This window comes from Aedes aegypti, chromosome 3 (genome assembly GCF_002204515.2).
Source record: "Aedes aegypti strain LVP_AGWG chromosome 3, AaegL5.0 Primary Assembly, whole genome shotgun sequence".
In the NCBI taxonomy this organism is placed as follows: Eukaryota; Metazoa; Arthropoda; class Insecta; order Diptera; family Culicidae; genus Aedes; species Aedes aegypti.
Genome location: NC_035109.1, coordinates 100511873 through 100534069, shown reverse-complemented (window position 1 = coordinate 100534069; position 22197 = coordinate 100511873). Strand labels below are relative to the sequence as shown.

Here is a 22197-nt window from a genome sequence, read left to right as displayed (position 1 = left end):
TTCCATCAACGTTTTTGCATTTAAAAACACAGAGAGGTACTTCATGACATTTTCTACCATTTCTCTGGAAGATACTTAAAGGTATTCTACTGGAATTCATAGGGATTTGTTTTGGATTCTCTAGGTATTATTTTTGGGATCTTGCCCAATTTTTTACGAGTATAAATTAAGGTTGTTTTCATAGATTATCTTGTTGAATTTTCCAGGAGATTCTTAATCCAAAAATATATTCGTACGTTTGTCCAGAGACACCGTAGAGAATCGGAAATTACTTCTGTAATTGAGTTACAGTGGGATTCCGTTTTCAACAGACTTGTATTTGATCCTTCGACCTTGACGCTTGCTCCTGCGGGGGCGGGCGATGAGGACAGGATCAAACATGTCGCGCGTCGGTCGAGTAAAGTGAAAAAGTGCCGCGTTCGATTAGTTCTTTTTGATCTTTCGACGTTGACGCTTGCTCCTGGGCAGTGCGTCAAGAAAGCCCGAGAATTCGTCAGTTGTTTTTCCTCTCGGGTCGCGCGCCTATTTTCTTCGAGTGCTTTTATATAGCTGAGCAAACGAGTGAAGCTGAAAGTGGATTGTTTCTGCACAAGGATGACGGATCAATTGGTGAGCTCGTTTCATGCTACTATTTCTAATCTATAAAATATGTATGCCTGCACCTTTAATCGTTACAACAGACGTAAATATGATTTTTCAACAAACTTTGAAAGGTTCGTCACTGTGAGTGTCGACATAACTCGACTGTGAGTGTCGACTCTGATTCATAAATTATTTATGTCTATTTTTTTTTTCAAAACTCCTTTTTTTACCTTTATTTTTGTAATTAAAAAAAAAACTTTGAATGGTTCGACACTACAAGTGTAGACTTACGAAAGGTTCACTTTATTCACCAAACTTTGAAAGGTTCATCACTTCAAGTGTCGGCATATTTTTTCTCTACATAGATATTGTTCATATCAAATGAAAATATTATGTTTACATATAAGCATGTTTATATCTCACAAATAATTATTTATCATGGTCTAATCGCTTATCAAAGTGAATCCTGTGACCCAACGATCCTCCCTATTAACAAACATCCCTCCCAGTAACCTTTGTGGAGATGCAGAGGCAATCATGGTCTCCAAATAGCAAAGGATACACACTAACATTCCTACCCCCAATCTCACCTGACTGCAAGGACGTAGCCAGCGCCGTTATTGACCATGTATAAATAGAGGCACTGAATTATGCACACTGAAGAAGATTATGGCTGATCCCAGCCGATCGTCTAGTTGACTTCGGTCAATCACGGAATAGCAACCATTGATATGTGTAGTCAGTCTAAGTTAAGCTAAGCTGAAAATCCTTCAAGAATTCCTAAACAAATTTTTAAAGTAATACATAAAATTTCCCCAAGATTTAAATTCGGTAAAATCTTACATTACAAATTTTACCATAAGACATATTTGGCAATAAACTCACACAATACCGCCAATATTTTCTCGTTAAACTTCTGTAGTTCTAGCACAATGGTTAGTCCCTCCAAAAAAGTTTGTAATTTCTGCAAGTAGGAAGAAATTGGTTTTTACATCAATCTGTTCGCCAGAGTATCATACAAAAGTTGCAAATACGTTAAGTACAAATTCCGTTTGTTTTAACGTAAATAATTTTGTATTATAAACGACAGATAAACAAAACCAACTAAGCTTTTCTGTGAATATTTCGCTTTTCTTGACGATATTTCGACAAAAAGTTTCAGAAATTTTACGGTGAACCTTGAATTTTTCGATAAGAATTTAGTAAATTTTTCCAGATTCAATTAAATCTGAAATTATCATAACAAACAAATCGAGTGATTCGTAGAGTATTTTGTGTTATTACTAATTTTTTTTCTCGAGATGTTTGAGAATGAATTTGCAAAATCCTTAAGTAAATGTGTTGAAAAATGTCGTTTAAAAAATCCCCACAAGATTCGCTAATGCTGTTGAAAAAATCTCTTGAAAATACTTGGATCTTTGGTGAATTTTTCAGAATCGTAGGACGACATTCCAGGAAAACAATAATATAAATCTCCAAAATAAATACAAATTTCTCGGGAATTTTTTGAGATTTTTTGCGGAAGAGTTTATGAACACTAGAAACGAATGTCGAAATTTGGAAAAAAAAAGTCTTGAATATTTTCGAAGATATTTTAAAATATTATTTTCGAAAGCGAGTCCCCGCATTCCTTAAGGGAGTTTGAATTGATTTTAAGATTAATCTGAAGAAACACTTAGAAAATTTTCGTTGAAAAAATGCAGATAGGTCTGTGGCAAACTTTTCTGAGAAATCGCTAAAAATATTTCCCCAAATTGAATCTTGTTTAATTGCTTAAGAAAATCTTGGGAAATATTAAGAGGAATCGGTAGAGTAACCTAGGGGCTGTCCATTAATTACGTAAGGATTTATGGGGGGGGGGGTCTGAGATTTCTTACGCGTCATACAATTTATTTTTAATTTTCATACAAAAAATCTTACCATGGGGGGAGGGGGGGGGGCAGAAAAACCTCGAAAATTGTCTTACGTAATTAATGGACCGCCCCCTAGAAGAATCAATCCTGGATAATGTTTGCTATGATTTTATCAAGTAATCTTTGAAGAAGAGAGATTTGCTGAAAGATTTGTTCAAGGAATATGAAGAAAGACTTCAGGAAGAGTCTCAAAGGCAAAGTTGGATAAACTGTTGGTGATCTTCTTCTTCTTTTCTGGCGTTACGTCCTCACTGGGACAGAGCCTACTTCTCAGCTTAGTGTTCTTATGAGCACTTCCACAGTTATTAACTGAGAGCTTACTATGCCAATGACCATTTTTGCAAGCGTATATCGTGTGGCAGGTACGAAGATACTCTATGCCCTGGGAAGTCGAGAAAATTTCCAACCCGGAAAGATCCTCGACCGGTGGGATTCGAACCCACGACCCTCAGCTTGGTCTTGCTGAATAGCTGCGCGTTTACCGCTACGGCTATTTGGGCCCCTGTTGGTGATGAATTAATGGAAAAAATCCTTGCTTTATGATCATGAAGACGATTTTGATGATTATTAAATTATCAATGAGAACTGAATGATGTCTTAAACTAACAATTCGAATTAATGAATAATAAGTACGTAGAGGACCTACATGGAAAAATGATTTAAATTCTGAATTCTACAAGAGCAATTTGATACAGATTCATCGATAAATTTTCTGGTAAGATCAGAAAGTCAAAAGCTTCAGAAAAAAAATCTGCTCAATAATAACTATCAAGGATGGAAAAAAAATCGTCTCTAGCGACAAACAACAGGGTATTCGAACGGTCTAAGAGGGCCTTGCAGCAGCATGATTTGAAAACCTCACCACGCGCGCATTGTACCGACATAAGGAGCATCCGATGCAATGTTTGTCGTGGGACAAAGAGTTTATCGGATGTTGTTACAAGTAGCGATCAACTTTAATCATGGCGCATTCGCGCTATTAAATCATGCCCGAATGATTTTAGAATCACAAACAGTATATCCGAAGGGAAATCAACAGATAACAATGGAAAAATCTTCTGTATGATAAAACTATGGCTCGCGAACACTTAATCGCCAGCCCACACGCAGAACGATGCATTAGTCGCCGAGCGTAGTTTGTTGTGATATCTTAACGACAAAAGGTTAATCGTTGTTGCTATGATCGCACGACAAAGAACAACCGCGATGCATCGTGGATTTTGTCATGATCACTAGATTTCCATCCTTGATAACTATTAATCCCGAAAATGATTTCCCGTGGGAATCCCAGGAATAATTCAGTGAAAACAGGTGAAGGAGTTCTTGGAAGATGCCCTGCAAAAGTACAGAAATCTTCATGAAGAAATCCCCGATACCTGAAAAATTTATGTAAAAATTACAAAGGGATATTCCTCGTGAGTTCTTTGGATGAATTCTTAATGGAATTTTTTAGTGGATAAGACAAGAAATTAATAGTTTTCGTAGTGAAAATTGAAATTTACATGTATCACTGTGTAGCGTTATGAGACAAAATCACAAACAAATAAAATCAATACAAATCTATGCAAACTACGAAATTTGTGAAAATCGAGATTATTGCGACCGATCTGTAAACCAAGAATTCGCCAGGCCCCCCCTAGGCCCCCTCCAGAAATAAATCCTAACTACGCCAATGTTTTTTTATCATTGCGATTGCGATTAATATATTACAAATATTACAAAGCATCACAAGATGTCCACTTTATAAAATGAACAGCCCTTATACTTCCACAAATCTTATCAGGAGCGCATTCAGAGATTTCTACGGTAATTTTCACGAGAACCTTTCAAACATTTCCACAGAGCTCTCTACAGGAGTTCTCTATGAAGTGGGTACGCCAAAAACTCTAAACGCATCCAAAAAGAAATATTAGAAATTAGATTTATAGTTATTTGCAGCATAATTCTTAGTGGGATTCTAAGGAAATATATAACAAATCTCAGGAATAATTCCTGAAGAAATATAGTTATACCAATCCATATAAGTATATAAGAAATCATACTTAAACAAAAATAAGTCACTTGGATACTTGGAGAAGCACATCAAAATATGGTTTTGAAATCCATAGAACTATTTTAAATCATGGCTTTCTCAAGATAACTTTAGTAAAAAATCTCTTAAAATATCAGTACATATTACGGGGAATTCTATAGGGATTATTACCAAGTGCTTCATGGAATTGAGCTCTAGGTTCATGTAGATATTGGCTTCTGGAATCCTATCTACATTTTTGGTGAGATTGCTGTGAAATATTTACAGAAGAAAATCAAGTTAAACTTCTGAATAAATCTCCAATTGCACTGCATCACGTTTTTTTTTTCAAAAAATTAAACATTTAATGGATTATTTGCGAAAAGAATAAAGAAAAGAAATACGCGTATGTGTCAAAAGATACAATTTCTAGGAGGATTACAAAATAATAAAAAAAAAAACAGAAAAATAAGTAAAAACACTTGGGGAGTAACGCAAGATATCGTAAGACAAAAACGATGTACCAATTTAAGATTACTAAATTTATAAATGGATATAAACAAAAGTTACTACCTTGAAAAATTCCGGTTCGAGCAGCGAGTTCGTTATAAAAGCCTGAAGAAATTTCTTAGAAATATATAAAGAATTACATGGCGATGCCGTTAGTGAAATTTCGAATACTTGGAAGAATCCTTTCAGCAACTTAAATAAGTCTTGAAGATATATCTGAGAACATAAAACATAAATAATCAGATTCATGATGTAATTTGATTTTTGTTTTTGGAAAAAGGTTATCCAGGAATCCCTAAGTGAAATGTTGAAAGAGTCTTTGGAAATGTTTCCTTCCAAAATTTAAGAATGAATTTGACAAACTATTTCGGAGAAATATGTAGAATATTTTTAGACGAATAAAATACTTATAGTAATTACTGGAGACTCTGAGAAGAAATTCAAAAGAATTGTTCAAGAAATTGCTGAGAAAATCATTTGCAAAAAAGTTTGCAGGAATGATCAGGAGAATTCCAAATCTGTTGCGAAATTATCAAGTGAGACAGAGGACTGAATTTTATTTTTTCATGATTTTCTTCAGGAAATTATTTCAGATATTACTTGTCCAAAGTTACCTTTAAATAACGCTCTGAAGGTTTTTTTCGGGAGCTATAATAGTGGTTTTATGGACCTCCTGACTTTGGTTTATGGACTTTTAATTTTAATGTGGAATTATTCTAATGATAACCAAAGATATTACTTAAGAGATTCTATCAGAAATTCCTCCAAAGATTGTATTAGAAATGTTTCAAGGAAGACTAAAGTCTTCCAAGTTTTAATCGAATAATTCTTCCATCAATTTTTTTCTGATTTTCTGTTCAAAACATTTCCGACAATTCAACTTGTAATCTTACCAAACATGCCTACAGGGATTCCTTAGGATTTTCTACATAATTGACATTCCGAATTTTTCTGAAGATACTTTAGGGAATTACTTCCTTACTTACTTTAGGGAATTACTCAACTTCCTCCAAAAACTCTGAAACAAAATCACTAATAAATTTTCCAAGGAAATCTTCGATTCATTTCTAGGCATTCTTCCAGAGATATCTTCAGGGAAATTCATCAAAACTTATGATAGGATTTTTTGGAATAATCCGGATACTCTTTCTAAATAAAATCCTAAAGAAACCTTATTTGAAACTAGTGTAGGTTATAAAGTAACCCTTGAAAGCAAGGGAGTCTTACATGATAAGAAACACCGAGGCAAGTAGAAATGGGTGGGGCAAGATGAAATTCAACGGTTTCAACTAGCCCCGGTTTCTTTATCCTCAATAAATTGCGTAGATAAGTCAGAAATCGAAAAATAACCTTTGCGGATTTAACAAAAGAAATTCTGTAGCAAGTTTCGGAAAATCTCCTAGCGTGAGAACTGGAAAAATTGTTGTAAAAATATCTAGAGTCAGGAACAGCCACGACGGAAGTTTTTGAAGTAATTCTCGAATTCTCGAAATTACTGGAGGTGTTAGAGTGCTGAAGTGCTCAAGGATTTCCTGGATGTATGAAAAAAAAATAATCTGGAAGCATCTCATGAAAAATCTTGCTGAAAGTATTCCATAAGAAATCTGTAGAGGAATTCCTTAAGATTTTCTTATTCTTTTAAAAAAATACACTGACACCTGAATGCTATCAGTCGAAGGTTATGTCCTTTGAAAGTAGTACTGCTCTAGACAGCAGACTAGAATGGAACGCCCAGTGGCACAGTCGAAATAGAGAAGAAATTCCCGAAGAAATTGAAGTCTCTTAATAGTCTGGAAGGATGCTATGGAACTTTGTACAAGCAGGATAAGTAAAAAAAAAAACTTTAGATACCACTTTCGATTGAAATCCAGACTTCAAATATAGAGACCTTCTATAAAGTTGCATTGGAATAGTAAACTAGTTTCTTAAAAGAAACCTGCTACCAGCCCTGCATCGTTCAAGCGTTCCCTTGAGGAAAAATCACTTATGATATATAGTGCTTTCAGTCCGGTCAAGCAATGAAGACGAAGCGTGCCTTTGCGTGCGTGTCGTCAAGTCGTGACACTAGCTTCCGACGTCGAAGGGTGTAAAGTGCAAAGAACTGAAAAGCAATTCAGCCATTACAAGCATCGATAGCTCCGGTTGAACGTCATTCGGCGTCGGCGTCGCGTGACTCTGACGTGATTCTGTCAATGGAGGCCTTTTTCGATGTGTTTGTGTTTAATGTGCGTTTCGTTGAGCAATCTGAATAAAATATTTTGTTCAGGATAGTTTGCGACTCGTTCAATGTTCAAAACATCCGTTTTAACAAGATGTTTATTCTCTAAACAATTACTTTTACTTACGCAAACATAGTTGTCTTGAATAACATTTTCCGTCAAATCAAATTCACATTCTTTATTGATTCAGCCAGGGATTGCATCCTGAGAAATTTGAGAGTATCTCATTGCTTATTGCTCTCTGCAACAATCATGATTTGCAGCACATCATGACAGCCTGTTTATCGTATGCTGTTACAGCTCTGATTAGATTGGGAGATTACCAATACATGATAAAACCCCTGTAAACAAGCTCAAAACTTGGGGGACACTATTGTTATCGGATGTTCGGGGATTGTTTATCGTGCCTGTTAAGTAAAACACTACCCCCAATGGTAAACAGGAGAGAAAAAATATCATCGCTCTTTCTTTGGGACTCTCGTTCGCTGCTCTTATTTATCAACTTTATTACAACTTGCGATACATCGCTGATCATGGACCACTACAGATGGGATGTTTTTCTTCGCTTGCTTTGATCGTGCTTTCAAATCAAATGAGAACGAATTCCACAATCTCTGGATCCAGCTATGCAGCAAATGCGAAAAATCATTCAGAATATATTTAACATGCTTAACAACAAAAAACATAATGAAACATTATACAACCTGTTGTAACGTCCTCTAGATGGTTTATTTGAATTACAATCAGTAGGTAACATTGGTTCAATTCAACATTACACAAGCAGAACAAAACTTCATTTGATTTTATGTGAGGAAATTGCGGTGTCCCTCTTGATCCTTAAGGTAAACTGTTATTATGCATAGAAAACTAAACGAAAAATGATTTTTTTAATGCTTCTCGACTGTTTTGAACAATCATAAATTTTAAAAACTGTGAGGAAAAATCATTGGGCTTTGGATTAAATGGAAGTCAAACCTTATTTCCCAGTCTTATTTCGAAATGTTCGCGTTGGTGAGCTAAATAATTTTTTTTTTCGAATAATTAAAGACAACATTTAGTACTATACCATTTAATTCCACTAGAGTTTGTGTCGTTTGACAGTTACGCGTATTTTGGCCTCATCAGTGAGGCCGTCTTCAGTGTCGTATACTAGACTCGACTTCCAGTCTAAACTCCAGACTAAAGTCGAGTCTAATACACGACACTGAAGACGACCTTACATTTGAGGCTGAAAGACGCTTATAGATATCGCACTGAATAAGCTCGAAGATATATTATCATCGTGTTATTTTTTTATCGCTTTGCTTGGAAAATGATGATAATACCGTTTTGATTCATATTACGGACACTTAAGGCCTCAGTGAAGTTTTACTCACAAAAAAGCATGTAAAATAAATCATTATGTATGATTCCTCCGCGTTATCGAACCTTCAAACCCCTTAACTTTCTAATGGTGAGTGAAGATTTCGATTCCGAAACATGATTAATTTTAAATAAATAGAAATGTGTGGACTTTACATGATTCTTATTCCGGACGCTTCCTAACTTTCGCTTCATAATCCGGACACTTCGATTCGAATTCCGGACAGGTTAAACAAATCATAAATAGAAAAGTCAAATCATCAAATGAAATTGTAAAACCACTAGAGAGACGCCTAAGCAAGTTGGGCATTATAAATTTTCATAGATATCTATGGAAAATGCTTGTTAAAACAAGCCTTGAAAGTGAGAACTTTTGAACGGCAAAAATTGAAACATTTCGTGTGAAATGTTTCCCATACAAAGTAGAGTGTCCGGAATTAAAAGCTGTCCGTAATATGAATCAAAACGGTAATTGGATAATTCATTGAATACACAAATTCATCCTCCTCGATAGGTAATCTCTTCAGTATCGAATTATAGACAATTATTTCAACCATGCTTAAAACCAAGAACGATGAATATTGCTATGCGAAACGAAATTGATCTGTAGTTCGATTTCCACAGAAGAGCAGGTGCGCCATACCGTCGTAACTCAATTCACACCACATGTTTCCCCCTCGGATCGAATTGCGAATTTCCTACTTTGAATAGATTTAAAAATAAACCATCACAAATCCTCCACTTGATCCACATCCGTCTATTTTCGGTTTCGATGGTCGTTCGTTAATCAATCAAACCACCTGTTCGCGGCCAACCAACCTCACTCAGCCAATTGGTGGCGAACATTTGGCCACCCTCTCCGCCGATTTTTCAGTGCATTGCGCATCAGCACTGTCCAGCGTCTATCTACACGATATTCTGCCTATAAATAGGATTCAAAAAAATGTCAGGAAGATGTTTGCCAGCACGACAAAATTGAGAGGCGAATCGATGGAGGCGCCGTCATATCCCATATGGATGTCGTTGTGGAAAATTGAATATTCATTGGAGCGCAATTTCATGAAAACATGATGGTCTTCAAATCTAGCTCTACATCATCCCACATCAGCATCAAGGATGCGAGCTGGAAATCACACGGTAGGAGAATAATAACAATGATGTATTGCAAAGTGATTATTTTTACAAATCAATACCTTCTTCTTTCTACATTTTCTGGCGTTGGGTCCCAACTGGAGGAAAGCATGCTTCTCAGCTGACTGATCTTATGAGCACTTCCGCAGTTATTGACTGGAAGATTTCTTTGTCAATTAACTATTTTTATACATCGTATATCGTACTGCATGCACGAAGATGCTCTATTCTTACGGAAGTCTTCACAATTTCATTTACGGAAAGATCCTTGACCAGTGTTATTCGAAAACACTGCCTTAAGCTTGGTCTTGCTGAATAGCTGCGCGTTTACCGGTACGGTAATTTGGGCCATTTTGCAATCAATATGCGCATCGAGATGAATTCTTTTAGGAAGAAATGCGCACAGCCAAGATTCATATAGCACGTCAGTTCTTTCAAAGTGCAATTATGCAAGTGCAAAGTGAATTCCAGATCTTAACCTGTTTGCACTAACCCAAAAGCTTTTCCATGACAACTTTGTAGATACAGAGCTATGCTTGATCTCTAGTAACAATGGTTGTCTAGCTCTCTTTCCCCAATAACCGTTATGACGTAGCTGGCGTCAATATTGACTTGAAAGTTTTGAGTTTGTGATTTATGTAAATTGAGAATGGTTCCCCACTAATCCCAAGCCCTATTCATTGAATCTCTGTGCTACTCAAAGAAGGTTTCTATGTTGATGGTCGTGTTTAGTTCATGGTGACCAATTTATATTGGAACCAAATCCTTACAAAGTAAGGATCAAATAAAAGGGTCGAAAATAAAAATTAAAACTTTCCAATTTGAAATATTTTTTATATCCGCAGTTGCGGTTGAAAGAGAGGTTCGGGAATACAATTTTTACAATAGAAAACAAAAAAAAATAGGGTTTACATTGTAAACAACTACAGCAAAAAAAATATCAGCAACTAACGGTACCGTAACGTATGGTTGGCGAGGTTGCCCCCACTTGGCAGAATTTAAAAGAATACGTATCTAGTAATGGCCTCTTATCGCAATTTCAAAAGATTTTCGTAGACATAATTGTGATGTCCTGGTATTTTCTCGGATTTATTATTGACTGGTGCGCTGGATATTATACACCGCGCGGCAGTTGTAAAGTTTCCAGAAACGCGCATTTGCCCAAAATTCCACGCGGCGAATGTTTAAGGAAAGGAACAACCACGTTTGGTGAAACACCGCAATGTTAACTCCCATAAGAATGAAGTAAAAAGGGAGCAAAACCGCGGTTGTTCCTTTCCTCTGGGATACGCCGCGTGTCCTTTTGAGCAAATGCGCCAATATCGATGGTTAACACTTACTGATTATCACTTCTCTCTTGTTTATTATTCAATCCACGCTAAATCTAACTCAGTCAATCTAGATCCCACATCCTCGCCTTACAACATAGATATTTGATATGATACAAAAATTGAAGTGTCGACCTCAAATGTCATCGTCTTCGAACATCACTGCATCGATGTATCGTTTCGGCTTCCGTATTGTCCGAAGATGCAGCCGTCTCTGGAGATCATCTTCTTTAGATGAAGCACGAGGTTCCTCTCTGGTCCTTACAGTGTCTTGCTGTGCTGATCTCTCTGCGGATGTTGACTGCACAGAAAAAAATCCGTTCTCGTATCCGTGAACAGCAGACGTGAACTCGTCAACAACAAAAATACACCGTGAACTAGATCATATTTATGTGACCATTTGTGGTAGTTCATGGTGTATTTTTGACAGTTCACGTTTTCCAGAATTCTTTTTTGAGCGTGTGGGAGGCCAAAATCGGATTGGCATGATGTTGCGTACTGACTTCCACCTCCTCCTCCGGCGACGACAATGATGATTCCTGGGTATCTTCAACTGCCTGTTCAACAAACTTTTTTAAACCTTTAACACTACGATCAAACGTTTTATGCGTCGCCATATCCATGACTGTTGCTCGTCCCGTTCCAGTCAATTGTATGACTTTATGCAGTGTGCTCTTGTATGGTATGTCCGCTTTATCCTTTTTCATCTGTGAGACCAATACGGTATCTCCTACCGTAATCTGAGACGCTAGAGCGTGGCGACGTGTATCTTCTCGGGTATTACGGATGAACTTGGCGGTTTGGTCGCGATCGCGTAATTCGCCATCCCCTGTATTGATGTTATCTGTACGCAAATTTGGTAGTAGACTTCTTACGGCTCTGCCAAACATCAATTCGGCTGGTGGAATATTCGTTACATGGTGAGGCCAGGAATTATAAGCGGCGACGTAATCAGCTAGTGCATCCTTCCAGTTCTGTTTACCGAGCTTGGCAATTGCCGTGATTTTATTGATGCCCTGCATGCTTCGTTCGACTTATCCATTCTGAGTAGGATTTAACGGCGTGCTGTGTATTAGTTTGATTCCCCATACTTCCTTCAGCCAGACTTTGAGTTCAGAGCTATTGAAGGGCGGACCATTGTCTGCTTTCATGGTCTTGGGTGTGTAGTATGTATTGAAAACTTTCTTCAAGGCCCGTTTGACAGCATCCATATCAGTTTTCTCCATTGGGATGGCAACCAAGAAACGCGAATAATTGTCCTTAAGGATCAATGCCTTCCAATCATGCAACTCGGATACCGACGAGAAATCTATTGAAACATAGTCCCAGACATTGTTTGGTAGCTCTGTCATAGTAATTGGTGGTGGATGTCTATATACGGTAACCATTTGACACTCAGGATAGCTCTTCACGAAGTTTTCGATCTCCCGATCCATGTCTGGCCACCATAAACCCTGTCGCAAAATGTTTTTCATCGTGGTCATACCCGGATGACTCCCGTGGGCAACACGCAGTGCCCTTCCTCGTAGTTTCGCAGGCAGCACCATTTTTTCGTCTTTCATCAGAACGCCTCCGTGAGTATACAAATTTCCTTGAAATGGTTCATACTTCACAATCTCAGCAGGCCACTTTCCATGTTTTCCCAGGTAAGATGACACCTGGGAGGGAGGCACAGATACTACACACGAAATACAGTTAACTCTCCCTTACTCGATATTGAAGGGACCATCGAGTTAGGGAGGTGTCGAGATACAGAACACATATTTTTCAAATTTTAAACTTCTCATTATTTTGACAAAATACATTCAGAATAGTTATTTTCACTTGAAAAACAATACAATTTTACCACATTTACCTTTGTGACACCTTTTTACCAATCAGCAAAAATTAAAAATTTTAGCACCCAGAAATTGGCAATAAACTTTAGTTTTACTATCAATTTAATCATTATAAAAAAATTCATGAAATTTATTAACGTTTGGAGAACAATTGGAACTTTTCATAAAAATATCGAGTTAGAGAGGTAAACTTACTTGGGAAACTGAAAGTGGGTAGCATCCCAGACAACCAGAATGTACGTATAACGAAATCACCTTTTGCGTTATGCGATGCTTATATGTGGAAAGTTTCACGTATAAGATGGTGCGAAAAGACCTTATACGTACAAAAGTGGAGGCAATATATGTGCATTTTTAAATGATGAAAAATAGCATGCAATGCGAGTGTATCGATTTTATTGCGAATCAATTTGTACTCTTATGCGACTTAATTTGTGATAACAAAGTTCAGTTGACAGCTGCTACGGATTGATCCGACTTACTTTGTACGAGTATACGGGACAAAACAAAATGTACATATGAACTCAGAAAATAACGTTTTATGCGAGGAAACCCATCAATCCACCGATTTCATCCACCATGTAATGCGGGTGTGATGCAATTTGTATAAATAAACGACTTTGTTCGTGAACTGTTATGCGACTTGTGGTTGTCTGGGATCGAGTTAGGGAACATCGAGTTAGAGAGGTATCGACTTACAGAAGAATCAAAGCATGCTAGATTGAAGGGACCGCGCGTTCCATCGAGTTAGGGGAAATATCGAGATACAGAATATCGAGTAAGGGAGAGATGACTGTATGACTCAACTAGGGTTATCATATTTGCCCAAACCGGAAAGAGTACAATTTGTCTACTCTGTAAAAGAGTACAAAAGAGTACACTAAGCTTTTTGCTGAAATCGAAAATTCAGTTTTCGTTAAAGGTTTGTTTTATTCTATTGAGGTAGAACTCATCATACTCAGCTTTTTCAAATTATGAATCCTTAATATGGACTATAAAAAATTAGGTTATGCGTCTGAAATTTGGAGATTAATGTCAAAGTACAGTTCGATTAGAGTAAATATAAGAACCCAAAATGCAATTTCCTCCGCAATGTTAAAAAAAATCAAAAATATCACAGAGCGTGTCAAATAAAAATATTTTGTAGTTTTATATCTGTCAAGCTGCTAATTGTAACTAGGAAATTTTATTTTTAAAACATGCTGAAATTTAAGTTCAGCCTTAAATTTATAAGCAAGCTTATTATAAAATTATATCGCCCAAATGCACATGCTTTTTTGAAATTAACATAAATTTCAATTGTTCAGTAAAGATTTTCCAAAATTTAACTTAAACTTTTATGGTCAATGTATTAATATTCATGCCTGTCGTAACCCACATTGACTACAGACGATTTTTATAATCATTTTACAGCATTATATTGCTGCAAGTGCAAACATCATTCGATTTATTGTAATGTAATTTTCTTAAAATGTTTCTTTTTAAAATGTAGCAAAATAGTTTGCATTATAATACTCGTTTGTAAAAATGTACAGAATACCCAACAGTGCGAGGGGCTCCTATTTAGAACCCTGTTTCTAATAATAATCTCAAGCAGTATATATGACTAAAGATATACTAGAGGTTTGTCCCAAAAGTTAAAAACGTAAGCTGTTTGAGACAACATGATTTTTACGTTCCCGAGACTAAGTACTTATCATAGATTCGTTCAATAAAATATCGGATTTGAACGGCAATCCTGAATGATATCTAGAAAAGAGTACACTTGATCCCATTTAGTAAAAAAGAATAGTACACAATATTATAGGCCAAAAAAGAGTACCTACATGTACTTTAAAAACAGTACGTCTAGTAACCCTAGACTCAACACTTTTCCGAACTGCAAGATTACTCCCGCTCACCAACGACAATCAAGGCAGGCTTGGGAAGAATCGCTACTTTTCTTTTATAGGGCTCTGCACTGTTTTGATTTTGTATGGGATTTTGACGTTTACTGGCCTTGTTGTTTACTTATTTCATGGGGGAGTGAAAGAGAGAAAATGATTTTTGTGCAGAGCCCCATTGTGTATCTTCGATCTTTCTGGACAAACTTGGAAAAAGGGCCATAGTTTTATGTGTATTTAATTTTATTTTTTTTATAGAGAAACAGTAAAAAGATGCGTGTTTCAATACTTTATATTCGATCAAATTATAAAGTGCTTTCGTAGCAATGCTTTTGGGTGTGCAGAAATTGATTTTCAACCGATTGTTGTCAACTTTGTTGAAATGCAAAAAAATTGTTTTGATCCATTACGCGCTTTTATCAAGTTTGTCCATTCTTTAAGATCTGGGCTCACAGTGACATTTCGTGACAGCAGAATCTCGGCTCACTATGACGTACATAAATTTTGTATCGGTTTCTCCCTCCCAGGATGACACCATTTGCAGCTCAATGTCCTTCAGCGATACTTCTTGAACTTTCTTGTTAGTTAAGGTGAAACATCTCGGAATCAAAAGATGGCCGTCACAATGGCCGACTTGTGCCCCTACTCACGTTTTCAAAGGCACAAAACTGGAGAAATAGTTGACAACCGTTTCTGATCTTCTTATTTTAAGCTTTCTGCTAGTGCACAAAGCCAAAATAAAAAGTTCACTGTTGTTGGATGCTTTCTTCGCGTGTTTTGTGCCTTTGAAATTTCAGTGCAATCTTAGAAGTTGATTCCAAACTGTTTCACCTTAACGCCAACATTTGTTCACTAATAGTTCCAGGATTCGCCGCGACAAAACACAATTCATGTGACTCTTGTTCTGCCCCAAACTGTGGATCATTCCGCAAAATATCGATTCTTGAAGCAGCATCGGCTATATTACTGCTACCTGCCACATGTTCAAAATCGAAGCAAAAATGATCCGTCCGAAGCAACCAGCCTTCTGCTCTAGACATGATTATTTTTCCAACATCTTTCCGGTCCTTTCCTTTCAGCATGAACACCAAAGCCTCACTGTCTGAACGCAGGACAAAATGCCGACCGAGGAGGTAGTAGGCAAACCGTTCCATTGCCCACACGATGCCCTGCCCAGTGCTTCACGATGAAGCTGAGGATATCGACACTCTGCGCTCGTTAGGCTCTTGGAAGCTCATTCGATTATTCGACTATCTCCAGAATCCTTATCCGCTTGAACAAGGACAGCGCCAAGACCCCAAGGCGATGCATCGGTATAGAGAATGGTTTTGTCCTTTTCGTCAAAATGATCTAGCTTAAGGTGAAGATGAAACAAAGCCATACTTCAAATTTTCAAGAGCACCAATGTGGAGAACCAAACATCCGTTTAAGCTGAAAACTTAATCGGTTGGTCACAAGCTGGTGGTGACCAATCGATTAAGTTTTCAGCTTAAACGGATGTTTGGTTCTCCAGATGTGTGCTCTTGAAGCTTTCATGTTTGGCTTCGATTCATCCCCAGATAACCAGAAGTCGCATAACAGTTTACGAACAAAGTCGTTTATTTGCACAAATTTCATCACACCCACACAACATGGTGGATGATATCGTTTGATCGATAAGTTTCCTCGTATAAAACGCTATTTTCTGAGTTCATATGAACATTTCGATTCGTCCCGTATACTCGTACAAAGTAAGTCGGATCAACCCGTAGCAGCTGTCAAATCAATTTTGTTATGATAAATTAAGTCGCATAAGATTACAGATTAGTTCGCAAGAAAATTTACACACTCGCATAGCATGTTATTTTTCATCATACAAATTATGCACGTATAGCGCCTCCACTTTTGTACGTATAAGGCCTTTTTTCATCATCTTATACGTGAAACTTTGCGCATGTAAGCATCGCATAACGTAAAAGGTGATTTCTGGTTGTCTGGGTCTTCACCTTAACCAAATCATTTTCTGCTGCGCTTTTAAGGTCCTCGAACGCCCGCTGGTGAGCATCATTCCATATGAACTTCGTGTTTGACTTCAGCAGATCGCGTAACGGTTTGGTTCTGTGCGAAAAGTTCACGATAAACGGACTAATGAACGTGAGCATCCCTAAAAAGCTGCGGACCTCTGCGGTATCCCTTGGACGTTTAAAATCCCTGATATCCGATATGTTGTTGCCGGTGGGCAAAATGCCGGAACCGTCGATGTCAAAACTCAGAAATTCAACGGATGTTTGGTTATACACCGATTTCTCTTAATTTATCGTTAGGTTATTGTTCTTCAAAACTCTTTTGACATCAGCTACAAGTGCTTTTAATTCTTCCAAGGTAAGCGCGTAGATCAATATATCGTCATGATAAACGATGATATTTTTGCAGTTAATCAACAGCCGCTCCATTACTCTTTGGAATAATTCCGGCGCACAAGAGAGCCCAAACGGCAATCTCTTGAAGCGCAGCAGGCCATTTGCGGTCATAAATGTCGTGTAATGCCGTTTTTATACCTTTAATTATGGTTGCATCATATTTAGATAAAAAAAACATAGCACATTTGAAAGAAAAGTAAATTTATGCTAAATATATCGAAATCTTCAGTACAAAAATTTATTCCAATAGCGAAACTCAAAAGAAGAATTAATATTTGAAAGAAGGGTAATTTCTGGATAAATAACAGAATATTATTGGCAATTACTTTCCTAATATGCTTTAGTTTATTCAAGAGCATATGATTGTTGAATAAAGTGTCAATTGATTTCAAAACAAGCCTGATGTCATCAGAAAGCTTTAATAGAAACGAAAAAACGAATGTCATCTTAAGAAATGATTGATTTCAGACCAATTATTCTGCCAAACGACCATTATGCCAAATGACCATTATGTCAAACGACTTTATGCCAAATGACCATTATGCCAAACGACCTTATGCCAAACGGCTTTATGCCAAACGACTTTATGCCAAATGACCTACCACCAATTTTATTGCACTTCAATATCTTAATTTCAATATTATAAATGATTAAAACAGATTTCAATCCATAGACACAATGATATTTCAGTTTACACGATGACAGCTCGCTCCGCAGCAAAATTTGGCGAAGGGTGATTCAAAAGTGATTTCCATACTAATTTCTAACGAGTTTTTAAAATAGTTCCAGGGCACGGAAAATTTTGAAACTTTGGGATCTGGTTCACATTTTAACAAAGATTCAGATGGTACCGTTTTGTCTCAAATTCCGAACAGACTCATATTCCGAACACTCTGTTTTTGTATGGCGATTTGGTTGAAATGTTTCGCTGAAATATGTCACCAAATTACCATGAAATGGCAGTCAATTTAAATTCAATTTAAACGCATTTAAATATATGTTGTACCCCGGGAGTGGTTATAATTCGCTAGCTCAAGGTCAGTAAAATTAGCTCAGATATATTTATTTGCAAAATTATTCATCTGAATGCGATTTATTCGTGCTGTTCGGAATTTGAGTCTAGGTGTTCGGAATATGTGACAGAATGAACGCAGTGTTCGGCATTTGAATCAAAATGTTGTTACATACCTTTACGTAAAAACAATACTAAACAAGTTTAAATGAACATTTTTATCGACACACCCAACAGCTAACAGTTTGACTTTGCGAAGAAATTTAAATTTTCACAAATATGAGCTTATTTATGCCTCCCAGATGCATTTGAAGTCACTGTTGGCCTTAAGTGTTCGGAATATGAGTCAAAACGGTATGTAAAAATCTACATTCCGTAAAACGGGGTAACTTTGATAGTACGAGACCCACAACATATTAAACGAAATAACGAAGTTTCTGCTAATCAGTTGAGCAAAACAAATGCAAAAGTAAAGAGTGTTAGCATGACACTTCATGTCAAATCTATTTTCATTGGAATCAATTGCATTTGAGGCTTTTTAGGCGGCATCCATAAATTACGTAACGCTCTAGGGGGAGGGGGGAGTAGGCGCAAGCGTTACGGCTCATACAAAAATTTGATTTTTTTCATACAAAACGCGTTACGGAGGGGGGGAGGGGGTCGAGAATTTCAAATTTTAGCGTTACGTAATAAATGGACGCTGCCTTATACGAATATTAAAAATTGACATAATTTTAGCATTTTCGAAACGCTTACAAACAATCTGTTCTACGATCACTATTTGATGTAGATTTGAATAGTTGGCCACTTATCTTTGACAGCCTAGTTATCATAGAACTTGAATACGGTCTCAAATCTCTAAGCGAATATCATTTTCACAAAGGGGTCGTCCATAAATGACGTAGCATTTTAGGGGGGAGGGGGGTCTTCGCGAATGTGTGACGATGTGTGACAAGGGGGAGGGAGGGGTCCCAACTAGTGGACGTAGCATTTTGAATCATGTCGTTAAAAAGAGTAGCACTGAAAAAAATTGACATACAGTTTTTTTATTAAACTTTTTTTTTGTTTGGGTTCAACAGGGTTTTAAAATGGTGATTCAAAAAGAATAAATTAATTTATTTATATGCAAACAATTCAAAAGTTAAAAACAATAATTGAAAATCAACACTTTATCGACTTGGTAAACATTGTTTTCCAATTTGTTAAAAAGACATAATACCTCTACCTAATCAACTTATCTATTTTTATTGATATTCAATTCAAAGGCCATCGAATTCGAGTATTATGGAAATGACTCTATCATTCACAGAAGTGTACTAAGGGATTTCTGGCAAGGTTCTTGGTAAGATGCTTGTTAGATTTTCATTTAGACTCATGGGAAACATTTAATAAGATCTTTGCTGAAATCCTAACGGGAGCAGATAATTGATCATTTTTATTAAGTTATTTCTTAGAGATAACTGAAAAAATATTAGTAGATTGATGATAAGGTAGGTTAAAAAATATCCTTGGCTGATATTGCTTGAAATTCTTAGTAGACTCGAGAAAGGCGAAGAGTTGAACCAAAAAAAAAATTGTCAAATGTTATAGGAAATCTAGTTAAATCCTGAACAGATTAATTAAATTGGCGATTATTAATTGGCGAATTTAAGGGATTGTTGATGTTACTGATGTTTGCAAAGCCTTTTCTGGATTACTAGTTTGACTAGTCCTTGATCTATGACAATGTTCTTATGAGACCCGTGATAACATTGTATAAGGAATTCTGAAAATTTAAAGCGAATTCATACAATCATTCTCAACAAGTTTCTTGTAAAATCATTCATGAATCAATGGCGAGGTCCTTCAGGTATTCTTGACCATATCTTTGATAAGAGATTGGAAGATGCAATTTTTTATTTACATCGAAATTTATATCCAGATTGATAGGAGAACAAAACAATATTTTTATAAATATCGTGTCTGTTAAAAAGATCTCTCCGTCCAAACATGAGTTTTACTAGATCAAGAATTTCTCCAGGAACCAGCCATCGACAAGAGTCTAACTTATAATTCAAAAGGCAATTTTAGAAGTAAATGGGCAGTCTATTGTACTTAGCCATACGTGGAAATATAATCTAATATTAGATACACAGAGCCGACATTTATTTGTATCATTCCTATTTCTCTCTGAATTTTTATGAATTCTAGGGGGTGGACGGTCTTCTAAATATTTCAACAAATAGTTCATACATATTTTTGCAAAACTTTAAATTTAAATGATAATAATCCATAAATCAATTAGATCAAATCTTCAAAATTTGTATGAAAAAAAAAACAAGTCACATGATCATTTTGTCATCCTCTTTTTATGTTTTGGCAACCGGGAAAAATCCGGGAATGGGAAAACTAATTTTGAATGAACACCCTGAAATAATTTGTCGCTAAGATTTTCGAAATATTACAATTGAGGGGCTCAAATACAAAGGGATGTGAGTGACAATTTAATCGGTTTTGAGCGGAGTACACTAAAAATTTCTACTGTTTTCAAGCTTTACAACGATATATTCAGGGGTGATTTTCCGGTCCAACAGTTAAAATAACATAGTTCGTATAAAATTGGCTTGGTGCTTAGACTCCCATATGATTTGTGTAGAATAAAATAAACTGCAAAAATTTCAAAGTCGATTTTGAATTTTGAATTCGGATAATAATGACAAAGATAAAAAATAAAGAGGGGGGGGGGGTGCCTTGATATGCTACGTATTTTACAAGGGGGGGTATCAAAATTTGTGACTAAATGCTACGTGGGGGGAGGGGGTGTAAAAAAATCAGTGAAAAAATGCTACGTCATTTATGGACGGTCCCAAACTGGGATTATTTTTGTAATCTAAGTCAGAAATTTCCATATAACGTTAAACGCCTAGAGGTATGCAATGCCCTACAAATGTTCGTTATTCATTCAATTTTGTTCGATTCATACTCCATTATCAAAGTTACCCCAAAACAGAAAACCAACTTTCGATTGTATGAAAAATTATATATCCATTCATCAAAATCGTCGGTTTCTACTTTATCGCTGACACCGATATTGAACCATAGTTCTATTGGTCAAAATAACAATTGATCACTTACTTCTATTTCAAATAGCTAACACATTCATTAGTATTTTTTCCTTCTGTTATTTTTAGTTATCTTTCACAGCGAATATTGTGGGTTTCTAAGTAATGCAAATTATCCTGATCGAACAACTAACAATCCATTCGACCCAAAAATTAATTCGAAGGCATCTAGGTAATGCAAATTATCCCTTGCGGTTCATTACAACTATCGACCATTTTCGGCCTAACAACCCTTTCGACCTAATGGTATTCAGCTTAAGGTGAAATGAATCGAAGCCAAAGTTCAAATTTTCAAGAGCACGGATCTGGAGAACCAAACATTCGTTTGAGCTGAAAACCTAATCGATTTGTCACCAGCAGCTAGTGACCAATCGATTAAGTTTTCAACTTAAACGGATGTTTGGTTCTCCAGATCCGTGCTCTTGAAAATTTGAACTTTGGCTTCGATTCATCTTCACATTAACGACATTCAGCCTAACGGTATTTGGCCTAACGAAATAGAATCCTGCCAAATGACGAAGGCAGCCTATCATTTTCCAAAAAGTTTGAATGTTTTTCTTCATTGGTATACTTGTTAAAATGGAAGACTTCTGCTAATGCTTCCAAAACATTCAAGTAGACATGATGTCACGATGTGTGGTATTTCAATTATTTGGTCAGATGAAGTTAAGTAAGGCTCATGCTAGAAAAAAACTTTGCTTTGCCAAAATCACATTGAGCGCATTTAAGCCAATTCTAACTAATATATAAATACTAGTCAATATAAAATCAAAATTAAATGTCTCAAGAACTAGCATATGATCCTCCCAAAGTTTAAGGCTGCTATCAATTGTAAGCTAGTTGCAGCATTAAGGGTACAATGCAAATCTAAATTATACTCAATTTTCTCTTGAATCTCATTTATTATA

General features: G+C 36.4%; 1 protein-coding gene across 8 annotated transcripts in view; it reads right to left on the bottom strand.

Annotated features, from left to right (window-relative positions):
- LOC5569294 overlaps positions 1–22197 on the bottom strand; it is a 78458-nt gene that overhangs the window by 18211 nt on the left and 38050 nt on the right. The gene's annotated exons all lie outside the window — the stretch shown is intronic.